The sequence below is a fragment of the Gopherus evgoodei genome, chromosome 14 (genome assembly GCF_007399415.2).
Source record: "Gopherus evgoodei ecotype Sinaloan lineage chromosome 14, rGopEvg1_v1.p, whole genome shotgun sequence".
NCBI lineage: Eukaryota > Metazoa > Chordata > Testudines > Testudinidae > Gopherus > Gopherus evgoodei.
Genome location: NC_044335.1, coordinates 8043454 through 8065468, shown reverse-complemented (window position 1 = coordinate 8065468; position 22015 = coordinate 8043454). Strand labels below are relative to the sequence as shown.

Here is a 22015-nt window from a genome sequence, read left to right as displayed (position 1 = left end):
TCAATTTATGATCTTGTTCCAGTGCATGTATTGTTCTGTCACTTTGCCTGTGTCAGCAGGTGGAAATGCTCATCAGGACATTAAATATTCAATATGCTGACTGCGGCATGGGCTTTGAAAGGCAACGCCAGAAGAAAGCTTGCTGTCCACTTGTGTTTTTTAACAAGGGTAGAGGCCAGTTGCTCTTTTTTATTTGTTTGTTCCTCCCCCACCCTCAAAACAAGTAGACTAGATGCCAGCAAAGCAGATTAGCTTTAAATTGAGAAACGAGAGAAAGGGATTGGATAGGAGAATAGAGGGGATAGAGAGAGAGAGAGAGAATACAATGATTCTGCCTTAGCTGTGCAGTATTTTAGTTCTAAATTAATGTACAAACTAAGTTCTCATGTTTAAACGCAGCGAGAAAAGGTATCCAAATCGTCTTTATGATGAATTCAATTAACAGCCATCAAAACAATTTAAAAGTAGCTAAAGCACAAGCAACCCTAAATATGTGCATATATTTCCCCCAAAAGAATTATAAAAATTAGCAGGCTTGAATTCAGGAAGTCTTATTAGGCTTTTAAACATTTTTTTTACACTGTACAACAAAATGCATTTGGTTATTTTTCTGTTCTTCTGAAATAATGGTTTAAGAAGTGAATCAGGATGAAAGAAAATAGCACTAGATATTGGATATTGGACATATGTAGAAGTAATCCCTTATCTGTTTAACGATTTCATTCTAAAAGTATCCTTGCACTTCCAAAACTAACCCGCCTCCCCACAAAAGTGCCTAACGCAGATTTTATTTGTTTTAAACTTCATCGAAAGTATATTTCCTCCCCCAAAGTTAACCAAATCTCAACTAGTGGTGCTATCGGAAATTAACCTGAAACATTTTGCTTTAATAGAATGATTTGCCTCCTGGTTAACACCACCTTCAATTTGCTTTACTGCTAACATCTCTTTTGGCAACTTGCTATCCATAGCTGGGGCAGGTCAAGCAACCAACAGACATTTGGTTTTGGAAATTAGTAGAGCGTTGCGTGTTCTAATGGCCCAGAAGAGTAAGCGAGATACTAAATTTGGATTTTGCAAAAGTCCTTATTCTCCTCTATTCAAGGCAAGCACCATTGTCACTTGTTACGTGTATGCCAAAGGGGATTTAACTATAAGCAAGAGTTCATGAATAACTGGTTAGAAAAGGCAGGCTGAATACCACTGAGGTTTTATACCATATATTATTCAGTAGATATTAATTTTTTATAGTAAATGCTATAGAAAGGCAGAAAGGGTTTAACTGTAGCTAACTAGGACAAGTGAAAACCTTTTTATTTACAAAGTTTCATTTAAAAAAACAAGACTTGACGCTGAATGAAAGTGAAACTGCACCAGCTTCATTTCCACTGTGTAGGGCTGAGATATGTGTAAGGGACCAAACAGAGCACCTGTTATAGTTCAAAGGGGTGTGGTCCTTCTGGCCTTGGTGTTTTTTTAAATCATGTGATCTTTGCTCTTTAGGAGAATTCCACTCCTGACAGACCCTTGGGAGCCTGCAACAGGTGCAAATCCCCACAATAAACTGTTATGGTTTTTTTGCCAGAAGGGATGACCTTTTGGCATGAATCACAGATTCCCTGTATGAGAAGGGGGAGTGAAGAGACTCATATTCTTCACCTGCTGATATGCTTTTCACTAGGGGCCCCCAAGCTACTTAGCTAGGCGTGTTTTTAAAAAATATTTCCCTTGTTGCAGTAGATGTGGGGAGGAGCCCATCATTCCCCAAACACCAAATCATTTAGTAAGCAGGGTAGCAATGTCCTGACAAAGTTTGCCTAGTCTGTAATTCCACCAACGAAGGCAGTGGCCACTGGTGGAATTACAGGGGGAAGACATCCGACCCCGCTAAGCCATCTCACAGAGGCAGCAGCTCCTTCCCCAGATGAAGTCCATGTTTGACATTAGAGAGGTTGTGTTTAAATAAAGAGACAAGGTGTGATGAGGTAATCTCTTTTATTGGACCAACAGAGGTCAGTCCAATAAAAGAGATTACCTCACCCACCTTGTCTCTCTAATATCCTGGGACTGACGCAGCTACAACGACACTGCATGCTTAAATAAAAGCACTAGTGTTTTGAAAATAGATTTAACTGAGCAGTGAAACTACAGATTGTGGGCTTGGTTGCAGCTTCCCCTTATTGTAAATCACCTACATTAGTCTGATCCATGGAATTAAAAATGAGAGAGATTCTCAGTGTTGTAGATAGAAAACAAATTTTCCCTTTTTGTTGCTAACATTTTCCTCCCAGCTCAGGTTTCACTGAAACTTTTCCAATGCTTAGTATTACTCTTGCGCTCAGGGACACTGGTTCTGATTTACAATAGGTACCTGCATTCCTGATGCCATTTTTAACTACTTTTTCCCTCTTTAAATTAATAAACTTGTTAATCCTAAGGAATTACTAATATTAGGAAGTAACTAAGCATTCAGATTTAATTTTATGTAAATATTTTGGAAGCTATAATTTTAAGCGATGTCTTTGTGGTATTTTAATATCTTGGCAGAAGGAAAATGAGTGGAGGGGAGATAAAGGCATGGGGTGATGTGCTTTAGGGAGCAGCATATGGTAGAGTATAGCTCAGCGATGAGGCCTTGTGCTGTAGCTCTGCTAAATACCCAAGTCTGGATCTTAGCTTTGCTGACGTCCATTACAATTCCCTCTTGTCCTCCTAACTTGCTTCCCTGTAACAATGAAAATGACCCTTGCGGTCCCTTCTAACCCTTTGATTCTATGATTCCACACGTATCTCTGTGCTTCTTAAAACAGCCTCATGGAGAGCACATGAGAATGAAAAGCATATGGTACTGAGTGAACATCAAAAGTTGAGCTCCGGTCCTGTGCCTATCCAAGTTAAAGGAAGGGGGAGCCTGCCATCAACTTCAGTGGGAGACAGATTGGGCCCCAGGTCCTTGTAAAAACATTAGGCTACTCTCACTGCCGGGTTGATAGTTCTTTCTTTAATTACAATTGTAACAGGCCCCATCCCTGCAGAACTCATCAATTGAAATGAAGATTCAAGTTATTTCCATTTTGTTCTCCATACAAGAGAGATTTGTTCCCGTTTTTCCAGTCCAATCTAAGTTTGTTCCTAAGAATCCCTCCACAGTTCATGTTAGGCAAGTAATTCTATTGGAACCAGTTGGGAAATTCAGGTGCTGTCATCCAAATAGCAAATGGAGGATTGTGAAATGCCAGTTATGGAAACAGTAGCTTTGAGAATTATAAAAGCCGTAAATCCAGTGGACCAAATTAGTTAAAATTTTCCTATACTATGCCTCACAAAATCCAGTCATTTTAAAAATGAATTTTTCTCATGTAAGCGAAACCATCCCCAGGTATAAAATGGCTATTTTGCACATACTCAAGAGAGCACAAGGACGATTTGTGACGTACAGTTTTCCCAGTAGGTGTTTAGGTTTTGTTTGTTTGTTCATGTTGATGGCAAGTGATTATAATTATTATTATTATTTTATATATTTAGAGCAGGTGGCCAAATAAATTTCAGTACCTCCTTCTAGAAAAAGTCTGTTTGCAATTCAAGTTTAATAGTGCTTTCATCAAGCGCAATAAAGCATTTTATTGCACAAGTATTTCAAAGCATGTGCTGGCTCTGGTAAAAGCATTAGTAAAGGGGTGCATCAGCAATCTCATTTAAAACTGTCGACTCAATGTGAAAAATGGTGCGTTGAAGAATAAACTGCTATTAAGCATGATTAGATTGACCTGCAGGACAGATATTTTAGCTGCTGCAGCACAAGTCGATCAAAGTGAGCATAGCTTGGATTGCAAATTTTTTTTTTAATGCCCTAAATTAAAAATGAAAGAGCCTTAGACTATTTAGGACCAGAGTGTGACTTTGGGGATGAGATTTGTGCATTTGATTCAAAGGTTTTGTGCAAGGCGGGGGAAGGAGGAAAAATGTATTAATTGCTGCCACTTTAGCATAAATTGAAAGTATGTTACTCAGATCAACCAATCAAAAAAGAAATTGTGCTGACTCAGGGTTTGGACTAGTCTGCACGTCTGATTGCAGAAAAGATCAGTACTGCACTGCAGTATCTCTCCCTTCCTTTGACACCAGCCTAGCTGGGCAGGGCTTCCCTTGTGTTTCCCAGGACTGGTTTAGACTCAGAGCAAGAGAAGGTCCTGGAAAGAAAGAAAGAAAGAAAGATGCCTTTGTGAACCACAAGCTGATAATTATTCTTTACAGTCAGTTAGCAGGACCTCCCATCACAGGTTTCAGGACAAATGCAAATGGTATGAATTGCTTAGGATATATTTAAAAAAAAGTAGTTCCATCACATCATATCTAATAGTGACTAAGGGCGCTCTGTTGGGATAAATATATTTACTTATTGTTTGATCCCCCTGAAAGCTTAGAACTGCCTTTTAAATACACCAGTTGCTGTTCCATTTTAGTGAATGATAGTAGGGTTAATCTTTGCAGCCTGGTATTGCAGTGGTTCTCGAAGTGGACAGCTACATTTAAAAAAAGCACTGTATTTCCATTGACCGTACAAGGTTATTGAGAGAGAAATGGAGTCTAGTGGTTAACGGAGAGTTCTGGAAATCTAGAAGTCTTGACTTGTATTATTGACTCTGACACTCTCACATGTGTGGTCTTTGTCAAGTCATTTAAAACTCTCTACTTCAGTTTCTTCATCTGAAAAACAAGGTGAATAATATTTATGCACTTATCTCTGTAGAACTGTTGAAGTTTTATTCAGATAATGGGCCAAATTCATTCGTGGGTATAAACACCATCTGAGTTAATGAATTTATATCAAGGACAAGTTTGATCCATTGCTAGTTAAGTGCTTAAAATACTAGCTCAATACTAGTGAGACACGGTTGTCTCTTTCATCAACAGAAGTTGGTCCAATAAAAGATATTATCTCACCCACCTTCCCTCCCTAGTATTGAGCTGGTATTTTAAGCACTTAACTAGCAATGGATCAAACTTGTCCTTGATATAAATTCATTAACTCAGATGATGTTTATACCCACGAATGAATTTGGCCCGTTATCTAAATATCTCTCATTATTTTTATTTTGGGACCGACATGGTTACAACAACACTGGATAGCTAAATACTAAGTATTATTATGTAAAATATCATTCACTGCTACTGCAAACCCATGCGCACAAACGTATCCACGATATATATTATATACTGACATGTTTCAGTTTACCATTGCACTGTGTATTAAACAGAGAGCGAAATCCTGGCTCCACCGAAAATCAATGGCAAAACTCCCATTGACTTCAGTGGGGTCAAGATTTTATCCAGAGTAGCATTAGCCATATACAGGCATTCCAGGACAATAGGCTTTTTAAAGATAAGCCCAAACCCTAGTCTGTAGTGATTTTACAAAGCCATTTATGGGACATCCAGCTCTCTTCTGTACTAACTACATCTAGCTGGTGTAGTGCATGGGTAACCCGCACACCTCCCGGGTGCGGCGTTCTGTCCCATCTAGGAGCAGTGAGACCACTTAGAGAGAGAGAAGAAGAGATTAATGAGCTTGCTCTACAGCCTTAGCTAACAGCCAATTGGCTTTTGGCTCATGCACTACGCTCCAGAGGTCCCTGGTTCAGTCCCGCCCACGGTCTGTCAGTGTTACACAGGCATGAAGCCTGGCATAGCTCCTAGAAATGGCTCAGCATGCACAGGAAGGAGAGTAGGCCCAACATAGCATGGGTTGTTCAAAGTGCTCCAAAGAGTCAGGTGCGACTTCGGTGTCTAATGGAAGAATTGCATTGCTGCAGGAGAAAGACAACACAAAGCAGCTGAGCAGTTCAGAGAGTGAGCAGCGATTTTTGTCATGAAGCTTATACACTTGGAGTTGTGGCGCCTTATCTGTGCCCAGTTTTTCAAGTGCCTCTTGACAGTTTGTGTGCAACAGAGCAATGTGGCTTTTGTCCTGTGATTTTTCTGAAGCTAAGGAGTCTGTGTAATGCAAGTGCTCTCTTTCCATGGCCTTGCAGCACATAACTTCTAGTGTGTTTATACTGTACAGATATAGATGCATATGCAGATCAGTTCACATCTTCTTTTATCTTGCATTCAGTCTAAAGATATGTTGTTTCAAATAGCAGACTTTTCAAAGGTTTTTTGTAAGTCCTATTAAATCTGATCTACAATTTTAGCCCTATCTTTAGTAGTATTAACTATGCAGAGCTTCAATACCCACTCCAATATGTACACGTATGGGAAGTATACAGACACAATAAATAACAGATGTGTGTTGTGTATGTAATTTTTATACATACGGACAAATGGAGCCTATTCAGAGAACAAATGTATTTTTAATAATGAAGGAATTACTACTTTCAAAGGGAACTCAACAGCAGAAGTTTTCAGCAATCAGATCATTCACCAACCGAGTTCTGAAGGAAGGGGATACATAATATTTTGTCAGGCCAATTGACATCCTGAACAGATGCAGGGATTTTTTTATTGTTGCTGAGGTTTTTTTTTTTTACTAAAGCACGGTGCTGTGTTTGCAAGTTGTTCGCCATGCCCAGATATGGCCAGTATTTGAAAGTGTGCCGCTATCTAAAAAAGCCCAGGAGCCATCTGATGAGTCCAAGGGGACTACAGAACAGCTGATATAAATAGTCCTCATTCTCAGCTGCCCTTCTGGTGAAACTGTATTCAGATGTCATCTGGGCAGTCAAGTAGTGCAGGCCTCCTCGTGATAACCCAACACAGAAGTGCAATGCGATCAGTGACCAAACAGCTGTAAGAACATGAGCCACTCCTGCGAAGGCCTTACATAGGCAAGTAAACACAGGCATTTCAGGAGTCGGCTAAAGCGACAGGAGCAGGAATCAGGTGACCTAACAGCAACCAAGAATAAAGTTCATTTTGAAGGCTAGGACACCAACTGTCAATCTCAAAAAGTCACTCTTTCTACTTTGGAGGCATGACTTTGCCTTTCTCTTTTTAGCCCACTGAGTTCAAATTAAACTTGCAGGGAGAGAGCCAGGGCCTCCTTCACATGGCAGAAACTGAAACAGTGCAAGTGATTACTGAAGTAAACAAAATAAGGCATTTGATCCCATTCAGAGGTACAGTCCTGCTGCCTTTGAAGTCTGTGGGAGTTTTGAATTAAATCTTAAATTTAGTCCCAGTAAGCAACATTTTTAAACTCCCCATCCCAAAGAAGATATAATAAATAAATAAATAATAACAACAGCAATAATAATCTAGAGGCATCCAATTGATCGAGATGAATGTAAAATAACGAATAGCACATGTGGATTTGATTTATAATATAGTCATGTCTGGATATAGATATATACAATATGTATGTATGAGACAGACAGATTGCTTTTTATAAATCTAGGCAGTAGGGACCTTAACCAGGTCATCAAAGGAATCACTGACTTTTGCTTGAATGGTGCTCAGATTGGAGTCCATAGCCCTGTTTGTCTGAATGGAATGGGGGACATGGAATTTATGTGGATATACAGAGGGCTGGCTAAGAGGGTGAGATTTTTATGTAGATGATGCATATGGGGGACAAACCTGAAATGTACTTCATTCTGTACATGAGTAATTCTTTTGAAGGATGAGCCCGGGGAATGTAAAGGGAAAATAAGTTGGGGGGAACGAGTAAGATTTCTTACCCTTCTTTTGTTTAGACTATATAATTATTTAAATGATATAACCAGCAAAGAATATCATGCTCTTGTTTTCAATCTGAAATATTTAGCACATGAAAAAAGACTGTCAGAAAGTGCATTGATGAAGATATACCAAAATTCACACCTCTCAGTAGCACACATTGCATAACCCTAAGTGGTCAGTAAGGGAAAGAAAAAAAATAAATCCCTGCATACCCTTTAGGTGTGAAATGGTATTTTCTTATCTAGGAATGTGTTAGTCATTAATTTAATACACAGTGTTTGTCCCTTCTCGTTTTCTTCATTGGTGCCAGGGCTCTGATACACTTGTGAGCAGAAACATATTTCTTTCTTTAAATTAAACCAGCTTTTTACTGAAGTCCTAAGACACAAAATAATCTATCTTGCCATTTCTGCAAAGAACAGCAAAAGTAGCCCTTGCCTAGCTGTTCTCCCCGCACTCTGTCCCCCGTGTTCATTTGGTCTATTTGAAACCGAATTTATTCCTGGGAAAGCCCCCATCAATTTCCTTTACTCTTTTGTTGACAAGTTTATTAAGAACCCGGGCAACTATGTATTAAAGTTTTATCAGTGTTGCGAAAGAATGCATTCTTTGACTAGACACCAAAGTTATGGATTGAGCCTTAGCATTTCTTGTTCCATACTTTGGCTGAGTCAGCACAGCAAACACAAGCTACTATCTATTTTTTTTTTTACGAGACCTTTTCTTAAACAATGTAAGTAACAGTGTCTGGTGATGGTAAACGGTTTAGGGGTGGATAAATGCAGACATATTTCCTTGATGGGCTGTGATTCTTTGCTATTTATGTGAATAATTAACTAAAAATTGGAATTAAACATCCATTTCTCAGTGAATCATCACTTCCTGGCAATTGAGGCTATACTGTTGGGACAAGAAATATGAAGTTATTTATATGTTTAAACAATAAATGCAAACAAGTCAAATGATAATTGTAATACCCCATGGTATCTGAACTGGGTCTCTATTAAATGTATTAGTAATGCAGTGAAACATCTTAGACCAATTTCACCAGGTTTGGCTTGATATCTCTTGTCTAGGGGTGTATTGTAATGTTATGGGTATAGCTGTGTGATATAGGAACATCGCTCATTTTCTTTAGTCATAAGATTAAAAGAGGGAGGACCCAAAATGTTGCACAAACGGTGTTAAAAATAAAACACTAGAATCAAATAACCTAGTTTCTGTTTGGTCATGCAACCGAACTTTTAAATGATGAAAGATTCGTGAAAAATAGTTGATATGAAGGTTTTTGAACGACAAAACAAAAGACATGAGGAAAAGAAGCAAATGTATATTTTAAAACCAAAATTTTTGAACCAACAAAAAATCCCTCTGATCTCACAAACAGCATATTTCTTTACCTGTGACAATGTTCAAGGATTTTTCAGTTCTTAAACAGGTTTGCTGGAATAATTTGTCAGGTATAACAGGGAGTTTTCTGTGTGATGGAGAATCATTTGTCACAACACACAGTCGTGCACCAAAGCAATCCTAAAAGCTCTGTGCAACTCCATAATTAGATAAGAGTTAACATATGTGTATTAGATAGATCGACATTCATGTTATAGGATACATCAGAGCAGGGGACCGCCAATATTGTGCTGTGCATAAAGTGCATATTCTGGGCAAATACATCTTACTCTGGGAGTTTATCTACATCACCATTTGCTCCAATTACAACTAATTGGACACATATTGCATTTTCATAGCATCTAATTTTCTATTGATTTTAACAGGACTGCTGGTGTTTTGTAGTATACAGCCGTATGTGGTATCAGTTGTTTAAAAATGCTGAATACACTCCCTTGGATAGGATTATGCAATCAGCAGATATTTTAAAACCTATTTAATTGTTTGGTTCATAAAATGCACCAACTGTATTAGGGACCAGCTTCGTTCTCTTTTAGTACCCTAGAATAGTGTTGCAATTGCAGAATCCAACAGATGCAGCTTCAGGAAACACATACATATTACTGCATTTCAGATCAATGACTTCAGAGTTTTCTCCATTACATTTCTAGAGCCTACGTATTTAGGCACCAGAATGCCTCAGAGAAATACGACCATTCTAGAAGGGGCACTGCTGCTATGCTCTTTCTTACATTAGAGATGTGTCTGATACACAGTATTTGCATCAAATTCAGACTGTGAACTCCTTGAATTTTTTGGGTGGGCTAGCTCTGCGTTTGAATTTGGCCTCTTACTTACACTGGGCCCTGTAGCAAAATTTGGATCCAGATCTGAATGAACAGATTCAAGATTTTGATTCAGGCCTATCTCTGTCTTAAACTTTAACAAGGGACAAACTGGCTAATATTTTTTTCCATAGCAGATTTTGTTTGCTTTATCCTTCATGGTGAAAATTGATATATATCGTAGTAACAAGGTGTAACATCCAAATAAACGTGGACTCTTAAATTATCGATTGCATTTAAGCAAATAACCACTGCAACAGGATTGAAACCATTGTCCTCTGTTTAGCATCACTGCAGAAATAGGATTTTAAAGTTATCTCTAGCCCAAAGAATAGAGAAGGAAGGGAAGTGGCATCTCAGCAAAGTATTTTCAGTGTTGTACGTCTGTACCTTTGAGGCACAAAACAAGCTTGGAACAAGTTTGTATATTGGTATCAATTACTGGGACCCAGCACAGTTGAGGGGAGGGATAGCTCAGTGGTTTGAGCATTAGCCTGTTATACCCAAGGTTGTAAGCTTAATCCTTGAGAGGGCCATTTAGAGATATGGGGTAAAAATCTGTCAGGGCTGGTATTTGGTCCTGCTGTGAAGGGCAGGGGACTAGACTTGATGACCTTTCAAGGTCCCTTCCAGCTCTATGAGATAGGTGTAGATAATAAAACTGGATGGTGGTTGTGATTTGGAGATACAGTGTTACACACAGGGTTGTGGTAAGATTGCTCTTGCTTTGCTGTCTTTGTTAGCCATAAGCAGAAACCTCATTGTGTTTGTGGGAGACAGGTGAGTTCTACAGAGGCATGTAAGTTAACTATACATATTATTAACTTCAGGTAATAGTCTTGGTTTGAGAGACTCAGTAGCCAGTGAGATGTCTGCAACTACTCTAGTCCCCCCAAGTGCTTTTCAATAAGTTCAAATAAAATCTAAGCAGAAGATGCATGTGCCCTGTCTGTGCTGTACTTTTAGGGGTTGTATACTCACATTTTAAAAAGAAATGTTAAGAAAATGTAGTACAATCTTTCTATTATATATGATTTAAATCTATTATAATATGATTAGTATTTGACAGCTGTATGGAAAAAATAACCAGTTAGTTTATATTTTATGGCTTGCAAATTACATTTTGTGCAGAATACAGCAACTGGGGCATTGATTTAAACATCCTTGCAAAGATACAATGCAATCAAATTGAATCATCTGCAGTACCGGTATGGGCCCTTTGGTGAAAGACCAACAAAGTGAGAGATAAGAGGCTCTCTGTGTTATCAAAGGGCATTTCATTTCATTTTTGGGAAATTTCTTCAGATTTAGCAACATTTGGATGAAAATCAAATACATTAAGTTGTGAGAGGGAAAAAAAACCTTCTTAGGCTAATTACTAAGGGGATGTGCACTTCATTAAGATAAAGCTGTAGAAAATCAATGTTCTGTATTGTTGTTTTTTCCTTTTGATTGGATTTTAGAATGATAAATTGTTAATGCATTTGATCTAAAAATGATTTGTTTATTCAGATGAAGACCAACAGTACTTTGTCTCATTTGGCCTTTTAGCTTGTAATGATAATGGCTTTGAGGGGCGTTCATTTTTCAAAAGGGGGTTAGACTGGAATATCCAGTAGAGTAGCCAGGCCCACTCCTAGAGTCAGAAGGATGGGCCCAGTGCAATGGTTCAATGCAGGCTCATTCTATTGCATGTCGAAATCTTCTGCTTCATTAGGAATATTGACAATTTGTGATAAATTCTTTAGCTTCCCTGTGCTGTCTATAACATGTCTTTATTAGAATATCGAGACAAAGGCAGAAAGCTCTTCCAGACAGAAGATCTTCTTGTATTACCTCCCAGTGACACTCACCTCAGTATCAAAGATTCTGTAACCTGGTACATTTGTGCACCCTCCTGAGCATAAGTATTCACAGAGGAGCCAATGTCTGGGATAACAATAAAAGGGATGTACGATCCAGTGCTGCAGCTCTTCTCTATGGCTGCTTTCAGATAACATTCCCATAGCATCAATGGAACGCCAGGGCGGACCAGGTCCATCCAGTAGCATGTCTTAAATGCACTGATGTCAACAGCTCACACAGCTTGTTGCATGCTGAACCAAAATGCCGCCGCCTGTCATGATATAGGTTGCATGCTCCATGAAGCATTGTTAACTGAAGGCATTTCCTCCCCCCTCTCCCACCAGTAGATAATTCCTTTCCCCTACAATTAGCCAAAGGATGAGTTTAATACTTCCAGGTCTTCTCTTTCTACGTTTATTTAGTTCCTTGACTTGATTATCTCTTGAAATGGTTCCTAGAGATAACTTGATTTAATTAATTGTAGAGCTTCTTTAAAAGCTATTCTCTCTTTCCTTCCCCCTCCCCACCCCCGTTTATTTATAGGAAGCTTAGAGTAACGGTTTTGAGTAGTTAAGTGATCTATGATACTTACAGATACAACCCAAAGCCTGTATTGCTGAGCTGTAATGCTGGCCCATTGGTTATATTTCTACATTGCGTGGTTCTAAGCATAGGCATTATTCTCCTGTTATCATTTTGCACAGTTGGTGGACTGCTTTAACATCACTTTTCCCTTACTAAGCTTAACAATTCTTTACATATGTTAGACTTAAAGATATACATAATATTCATGTTTGACCCTCCCCCCTGATAAAATAGGTCTGATTTTATTGTACAGCACATCACAAATGATCAAAACAAATATATATTTTACTTAATTTACTTATTTTCAGCAACAGACCATTAATTCTGCAGAGTCTTGTGAGACAAATCTCTCTCAGGTAGCTGAAAAATAACTTCCATGCTTGCACTTTGGGCAAACAGAGTTTACCAGCACTAAGTATTGTATAGTCCTCCGAATGGCTCATGCTAGCTTTATTTCTGGTTTCCCATCCTGATTCCTTACCCCTTTTCAAACAACAAATCAAAGGGAATAGAAGGTTGCCATGAAACAATAGCGGTTTTCCTTTTTGTTCCTCTTTTTTACTTCCCTTTTCATTGCTCTCCTTTGGTTAGTCACAGGTGGCCAACTCCTCCTCCCACCCCCGCCCCATCACTTGTCTCAAGCAGATATTAAACATATTGAAAATCCTGCCTTTCATGCCAGGTTACAGGCTAATGTGGATTGGTGGGTACAGAGACAGAGGTTGCTAACCCCAGGAAATGTTTAAGCTTACATTACTTGCTCCATCGCATCTGCTGAGGAACATTGCTGAGAGAAGATGTCCTATCCAACCCCAAACTGTTCAATCACAGGATGATTCACAATAGTGAGTAACATTGCACATGGTCTACGGGCCTCTGTAGCCAGTACCTACAGGTCATCCTTGTGAGCAGCAAAGCATAAAACAGAAAGGAGAACAGCAAACAATAAAACATTTAAAGGAAGAAAGCGTGAGGTGAGGGATTTAAGTACCCACATTAAGCCCATGGCCTTTACTTATGTTGAAGCTCTTGAAGAAGAAGAAATTAAATAATGGATTTAAAAGTGCTATAGCCCGGAGGTTACTATGGCAGAGTAGGAAGGCCACTACTTCAAATTATCTATTACATTCAGACCCACTGTTCAGACCTAGCAGCTAAGAAGCTTAAATAAATCCTGATGGCCTGAAAATGAAGCTGTTTGAACCAGGGTAGCAAGTCCAGAAGAGGTCCAGGCAGCTGTGAAGGAAAGAACCCTGAGGAATCACCCTTTTTGCCTTCCAAATGCTTTGCTAAAGCTGGTAAAATGGAACCAAATCAACTGTTCAATGGATTTGGTCCCCTTCAACCAGCTGTAGCTGTGCATTGATCACTCAGACGCAGCTTGAAGGATTAAGTACTTGAACTGGACCAAGACAACTAAGGTAGCAGAAGACAAATGGACACATGGACCCTGTCGATAAGGAAATTATTATGACTGGCGCCTGCAGATCTATCGCCCTGACTCTAAACTGGTGGGCTGAACCTGAGTCATTATGTGGTTGCCAGTCAATTTCGTGTAACTGCGACCCCTCGAGATTGATAATCTCAATCTTCCCACTGTATTGATCTGAGCTGTAATTCAGACCTGTATATTTTAACTGCAAATGCTGCATTTTCACATGTATGCACTGAAGCCTTTCAAAGAGCCCCATGCCTTGATGGTCCATCTATTGTGATGATGAATAAACATTGTGATGCTAAATTCCCTTGTTGGTATTTTATACTATGTGATAAACTGACCATTCGGCAGGCTCTCATGAAGGAATGTATGCTCTATGGCCAATGCACCTAGATGCAAGAAATGTGCTACAAAATTAAAGATACTTTCTAAATGTCTCCAGACTGGTGAATATCCACAGCTTGTGTAATCAGTGCAGCCACGTGTTAGGTTTGAGAGTTTATGGTGTGTAACAAACAAATATGCTCCAATAATGGTTCTTTGTTTGTCTTTGTTCTCTAAGTTGACCTCATGCTCTTAAGGATTTGGGGTAAGATATAAAGTCCAATCTGGCCATAATGAGCATTGATGTTATGCTAATAGCTTAAAGAAAATCACTCACTTGCTAATATAATGATGGGTGAAAAAATAAGCCAAGGGTCATCTTTTCCAAACTTTATCATAAATCTACAGGACTATCACAAGCTACAGATACTGCTGGTGCAATGGGCCATTAATACCCAAATTCTGATGTAAGATTATATATTTCCCTCATTTTGGGATACTCAGGTCAAATTCTCTGTTGCTGTAAATTGAGTGCACTGCTGTTGATCTAAATGCAGTTTTGAGTGCTTTCATGAGGAAAGAATTTGACTCACTTTAGCCCAGATTTATGCCCCAATACTGAAAACTACATGAATGATCTACCAGAAGCCAATGGGATGTTTGCTGGAGTCTCACCTTAATTGGTAAATTACGTTCAAACTCATGTGTATTTTTATGTGATCAGAAATTAGGAAGCAATGTTATTAAATTAGAGCTCACACCTCAAGTAAAAAGCAAAGTTCTGTTTCTGTCATTATTAAAAGACCCATTTTGTTAGTATTTTGCAGGTGTTCAAAGATACTTGAGGAAATCCTGACCCAACTGTACTCAATGAGATTTTTGCCCTTGACTTCAATAGGCTCAGGATTTCACCCACCGTTTCTTCTTTGAAAATCAATTAAACTGAAGTACCACTCACAATAGATAGAGAAAACTAGATCCTCCCAGCTAACCTTATTGGAAAATAGCTGCCAGAGTGACTCACATTCTGAAAAGCCAGATCAAAAGGCAACAATAACAAATTGTACTAAACATGACTAGTAACAATATAGCGGCTATGCAGTGAAATCATGTTCTGCAATAAGGTAATCTTTTGTTAGAGATGGTTTCTGTATACTGGAAATAACTATGGTGTCATGAAACTAAATACCCATGGAATTTGAAATGTAGGTATAAAGTTGCTTGGTATTCCCCTCCCGCCAGCCCCCTGCAATTAGCTGGTAATTATTAGCAAATGTGCCAACAGGGATAACACAGTGCATCAGAGCTGATTAGAAATAGTTACATTTATTTTTAAAATGAAAAGATATAAAGCAATGCATCAAAAAATAGGGACATTTTTATCCTCATAAAGTGAGTGTGTTTTTTAAAGACACACAAAAAAGAGGCTTTTTCATCATGCAACAAATTGCAGAACACCAAGATCACATACCATGAAAATGCTTCAGAGAAGGATTTCCCTATGGAGTAATGAAAAACAACAGGATCTTATGCATCCTATTATTGGTGGCTGGAAACATCACACATACACCCCTGGGTAAGCAGTTTGCTCAGTGAGAAGTGACCAGGCTATACTGAATTGTAAACTGAGTTAAGCAATGCCAGCCGTTCCCTAGGCAAAATATGCTGCCCTTCATCTTTGTACCTTCAATTTGCAGACACAAATAATTATGTCCACAGTTTTTCCACCGACAGCCATTTGCATTGCAATTTATAATTAATGTCAATGTCCAAACACCCGAGTGAGCCCTCAAATTGGGCCTCAGGTAATTGGGCAGATACAGGAATGAAACTTAGTTAAGGCTGATTGAAAATGTAGCTCTCTGAATTACCTTCACAACATCCCAGAGCCACTCAGTCAGGGTAGCCACTGAAACTGTAATTTAACCCTGCTTCAACATTTACTAGCATCACCTTAAGGCTGTGTTCCTGCCAAGCAAGGAGCCCAGATTTAGAAACAAGGAAGGACAGGATGAAGAACAACATGGAATAGTGAAGGGAAAGGGAATCCTCAGAACTAGTCCCCGTTTGCAGACAGTCTAGGCTGTGAATGATATCAAGACTCTAGAAAGAAAAGAGAGAGTAAGAACAGATGCTTCCAGCAGAGAGTGGAGTGGGTTTTCAAAATATTACTTCCCTCCCTCCCGCTCTTCTCAATCTGGGTAATTCTCTCTAATTCCCACAGGCCGCATCCAGTGTAAACAGCAGCATTATTAAAATTCTTCCTTGGTAATAATAATTAAGTTACTAAAAAATGTCAAAGGGGAAAGCTGGAGGCATCATAATTTAAACAAAACAGAGAAAGTAAATGAATTTAAGTGTTTTTCTTCTTAAAGGTGCCATATTGCATAATAGCACATCAACTGCAACTGGTTTGGTTGACTTTTCTTTTAACTTTTGGACAGATATTCTGCAATTAACAGCTGAAAATACATGAAGCAACTGACATGGCATAATTATACAAATGTATTTGCACAGACAATCTGTAAAGCATCCATTTATCCCAAGGCATTATTTCTCTAGGAATTGTTCTGTATACGTGCATATAACAATATTTAGCATATGTACGCCTAAGAAAACACACACATACACACACACACAGATACACATTAAAATTATATGTATGATATTTTAGTTTTATAAAAAGTGCTTATCAAATAGAGGTTTTGGGGTTTTTTAGTATATAAGCACTTTGACCAAGATTTGCAAACTTGGATGCCTAAGGTTAGGCATGTAAGTCCATGTAAGTGACCCAATTTTCAGAAGTGCTGGAAAATTGCAGCTCCCACTAAAATCTATGCCACTGGGAGTGTTTAGGACCTTTGAAAATTAAGACACTCATTTAGGTGATTAAAGATGCTCTGATGATTATCTTTAGGCACCCATGCTTGAAAAATTTTGCCAGTATTTTTGTTGACTGATTGCATTTTTATAGAACAGGCAATTCAATTCACTTAACAAGGAATTTCTGTAACAATATAGCCTATGACAGTCTATTAGAGGAAATACGAGATTCAAGAGTAAGGCTTAAACATAGTAGATTACTATGCATGGATTACAACAGCCTTGGGCCAGATCCTCCAGTCAGGACAAGAAACTTGGAAAGGACCAGGTTGGCAAAGATGGCATTAAGCCCCTGATCTGTGCTGGCCTGATTCAGAGCAGCCCGTGGGCTGCAGTTACTTATGCTGCTTGCCTAGGGTTTTCAAGGGACCTTTCTGGCAGCTAATGATTGTTGGGACATGGGGATGCCCTGGTCAAGCAGGCTGTCTCCTGACTCACTCAGGAGATGGGAAGGAGAGAGGTATAGGAGCTGCTAAAACTGTCTTATGCCACCCAGACCAAGGCAGAGGAAATTCTCCAGGGCCCTCTTGTGTCTGCAAACAAGATAAAAACTGGGTCAAAAATTCTGTTGCAATTCTATCTATAGTTACGCTTTTTCTAAACCTAGTTAGTGCAGCACTATTGCATTAACTGGCTTACTTGCAGCCAGTCCGTGCAGAGGCCAGGGATTGAATGGGCCATAGAGAATGAAGTATCCTGTTGTCCCCTAGAGATAATTCCACTTGGTCAGGGTTGAGGTTCATCCAAGCCCTGCTGCAGCTCAGATTGTGCCTGCTCTGGAGCCAAACAGAACACCTGGGCTGTTGGTCTGTTTCCCTGTAGGGTCCCTGAATACATATCAGAAGGGAAATACAAGATATAAAAAGAGTTTGACTCCACCCTAGAATAGCGATGTGCTTTTCAAAGGTGTCTCCGTGCCCCCTCAGCTCGTACTGAAGTCAGCTCAGGCTTGGGCTTGACTTCAGCCGGGGACGGAGGAGGTGTTGGGTGCAGAATGCAGCAAACAATTCTGCCACTGAGGAGAGGTAACCCCTGCAACAGGCCTGGGCTCCACTGGGGCCTTTATTTTTTCTTAACAAACATTCATGGCTTAGGGCCCTCGTTGGTGTTACTTGCACATATTAGTTCAGATTCCTTTCTCAATGAGGATGATACCATGTCCAGAAGGCACGTGCAGTCTCTCACTAGCAGGGCAACAGCAGGATTTTCTTCACTCCAGGCACAGATTAAAACCATAAAGAAATGGCAACAGAAGTTGAGGAGAACAGACTCAAGTGGCTTTTCCAGAGGGAGCACTTGTTTTCATAACCCGCTCTTCTCCTGCCATGACCGCACCAACTCAGCAGCCGTTACCCAGGGTAAAATCTTGTCCCCATCTTCTCCCGCAGGAGCCAGTGAGATTTGGATATGACGGGGTGGGGGAGGGGTAGAAGGGAGTCCCTTACCATGGCCTCTGCGCGACATTGTGGACTATAGCTACAGCAGCCCAAGGGAATTTTTTCCAGGGTACTGGAGCTTGGGGGATGGGGACAAGAAGCTCTGCAGAGCCACAGGCTCATATGATCCAGGGAGGGGGAATGCAGGGGCTAAATATACCCCTGGCCCTATAGACCTATTGGTTTCCATAGTAGACTCCTAACCCTGGCTCCCAAGCAGCCGTTTGAACCTCCTGCTTTATGGACAGGCAGTTGCTTAGTCAGCCCCAAGAGGGTGAGACTCATAGGATGGCCTTAAAAAAGAAGCCATAGAGCAGAATGGGGGGTGTGGAAAGTGGTCACAGCAAGGTCCCTGCAACAAGAAAGAGCCACAGACTTGGGGAGCAGATGGGTGGTGGGAAAGGATCACTGCAGCTCAACACATACAAGCTGCCATGGTAGGTACCACGCATGGGCTTTATTGCTGCTAGAGTAGGAGATATGAGTGACTTACAGGGGAATGGAAGCAACAGACAGGAATTTCTATTGGGGCAGGTGGCAGGATTACCCAGGCTGGGAGATGTGGGTTCACATCCTAATCGATGCAGAGACCAGGCTCCCCACGGTCTTCAACCCCCCCATGTGTGTGCCACATACCTCATTCAGCAGCACAAACTTTTCGTTTTTTAAATGCATATGAAAAATCAGTCCTCTTCATTGTGCTTTGCATAAGCCGCAGTGGTGGATGGTAGTTTTGCTATTGACTTCAAAGGCAGCAGGATTGGATGGTATAATAGTCATTATTAAACCTTTAGCCAATCAGCTTCTAAATATATCAGATAGAATTGTAATCCATTTCCAAACGACAGGCCCCTTACACATTCAAACAGATAATGCTAGTTTCCTGGAAACCTATTAGCTTCTCAAACAAGACAATCCTGCGGACTCAGCCCCAAGCATTTTGTGTAAATATTAAATAATTAGCAAGAATAATCCTTTTTCGTTTGACCTCTGCTGTAATAAAGACCCTTGTCTGGAAATGCAAGTGTTATTTTGAGCAGCCATTCATAACCTGAATCTGCTAAACAGATCATCCTAAATACGCTAATGCTCAAATATCCACAATATTTATATAGGATTTAACAGAGATAAAAGCCAGACATGCTCCATGACCCAAAGACCTCCCAGTGTGTATCAATCAAACTTTGGGAAGGAAGATGGCAATGGAAGGGGTGGCAAAAATGAAGCTAATGTGAATTATATTATATTATATTAAAAAAAGAATTTTGTATGTTGGGATATTTTATTTAGGGCATCTATCCATGCTCTCGGGGTCCCCCTGACATACTATAAAAATACATGGTAAATGCAGCAATACAATTTAAGATGACCCACCACTAGGCAACTAAAAATCATGCCTCCCCCTCCCCTTCCAACAATGCCCACTCTCACAATTATCCCCCATTTACACATATCGAGGGGGGGGGAATAGAAGACGAGCTTTGCTATGTGTTCAGAAGGTCATCAGATTCTGGCTACTTTGGATCATTTTTAATTGCACCTTGAACGCTGGCAACTGGGCCTGACCTCCAGCTATTTGTATTGAGCTCTACATTTGTAATCTTTTATGTGTCTATCAGTAATGAATCCCTAGCTGAAACCCCTGATCCAAACACCTCTGAGCACTGAGGAAAAACCGGATCTGGATTTGGCCCTGTATTTTTGGGTGGGACCCAGCTCCATCACTCATATTGTGGCTTGGTTTGTTTCTTACTGGTGGTGACTGAATCTGTGCCATCACTGTTGGGTACAGTGATTCTATTAGTCAGATTTTGTCCATGGATTTTTATCATGTTTGTCCTTTTCTTTCACATAGCTCTCCTGAAAAGAGAGAAGTGGGGGTGTAGAGGAAGGAACCCACATATAGATGTTCTGTGGTGACATTTCAGCAAGTGATGGAAATCCATTTTCAGCCAGGAATGCTACATTATCATAGTGCCTGAGCAGAAGCTACTCTTTCTTTGCTCACAGCTGGCACTGACATATAGCCTGAAAGAGTTCTCAGATCCAAAGCTAAAGATGGTTAAAGACATTAAAAATTCTATGATGTGAGCACCATGAACACCAAGAACATCATCCGAGAGGAAGACGTATTTTGATGTATCGGGCAAAAGAGAGAATACAGATTACAGCTCTCTGGCCAAAGATATTTTAATGATACGTGAAAAATATATATGTATATGTAACTAACAGGCCTTTTCTCATTGGTCTTTATTGACTCTTTCCTTTAAAAAAAATATTACCAGTAAATATAATGGGCTGCCTGCATCTTTCTTCCTGGATGAATTATGGTTCCTGTGGGGCTATTTATCACTGAGTGCAATGATTGGGCTGATCATACAAGTGATCTGTTCAGCGCTTGACTTCTCTTCCCAGCAGGCTAGTGAACATCCCTCTTGTCTCAGGATAGCTAGCATTTGCAAGGTCCTGCCATGGGTTTTGTTACGCTAAATAATAAATATCCCACTTAGAAAAGGGTTGTAAATCTTTCCACTGGGCTGGAAAGAATTTGCATGTCTGCATTCACTGAGATTGGTGCTGCATTAAGTCTTCACAATGTACTTGTGTAGAGACCCTGAATGGACTCAGTACTAACGTAAGAATTTCTTTTTAATAAGACTCACAGATATTTTGTACATCAGACATGCCAGAGCCAGCTCGTAGGAAAGAGACACAGGAGCAAGGTACTTAGTTAAGTGAAAAATGCGCCTCCCTCTGCCAAAAAAAGCAATTAAAAAGTCAATAGTATTGACACAAGCTGTAAGTAAAAATGGATGAAATAATAATACATAAACTGGTTAAATATAAATAGTGAGATACAATGGAATGTTGTGTTTGCAGTTTGAGGGTCATATCATGGCACATCCTGGGCTTTCATGCAGGGACGTATGAGGCTGTGCAGTGGGGAGACAGCAGCCTCCAAGGAACATCTCTATCATTGCATATGGATGGGACTGGGTGGTGCCATCTTGCTGAGGCATGTGCACTGAACTAGTTATAGGGCAAGAGCGGGCGTTGTTTCCCTCCTCCACCCCTGAAGCAGGTGGGATCTCGGAGACAGATTATGATGATCCTCTGAGTCTCCACCTGCTTCTCCATCTGCTCCTAGGGCAGTACTCGGAACTCGGGGCAAAGCCAAAATGGAGCCCTCAATTGTCATATATATACAGGATCAGGCACATCATTTATGTCCCTGATTTTTCAGGTTAGCTTCTGCTAGCCTTAAGCTCCTTCTCTCCCCCAACAAGACTACGTGGCACTAAGGTATTACCCCAACTGAGTAAAGCTGACCAAATTTGGCCTTACCTTCTTGTGGGTCAATTTTCAAAAGAGCTCAGCACCCAGCAGTTACCATGGGAGTCAAGCCCTTTGGAAAATGTGGCCTTATCTGGCCATTATAGGAAATGAACATTATAAAACAAACCTCCCCCTATTTTGTTCTGTGAAACCAAATCCCTGTTTTATGAGTGTTAGACAACAGAAATATAATAATAGAATGGCAAGTGTCCTCCCAAAGCCAGATGAGTGGGACTTTTCTGGTCTAACCTGGG

The 22015-nt window shown here is 40.0% G+C and overlaps 1 long non-coding RNA gene across 3 annotated transcripts in view; it reads left to right on the top strand.

The window, feature by feature from the left end:
- LOC115635003 overlaps positions 1-22015 on the top strand; it is a 35056-nt gene that overhangs the window by 5667 nt on the left and 7374 nt on the right. The gene's annotated exons all lie outside the window — the stretch shown is intronic.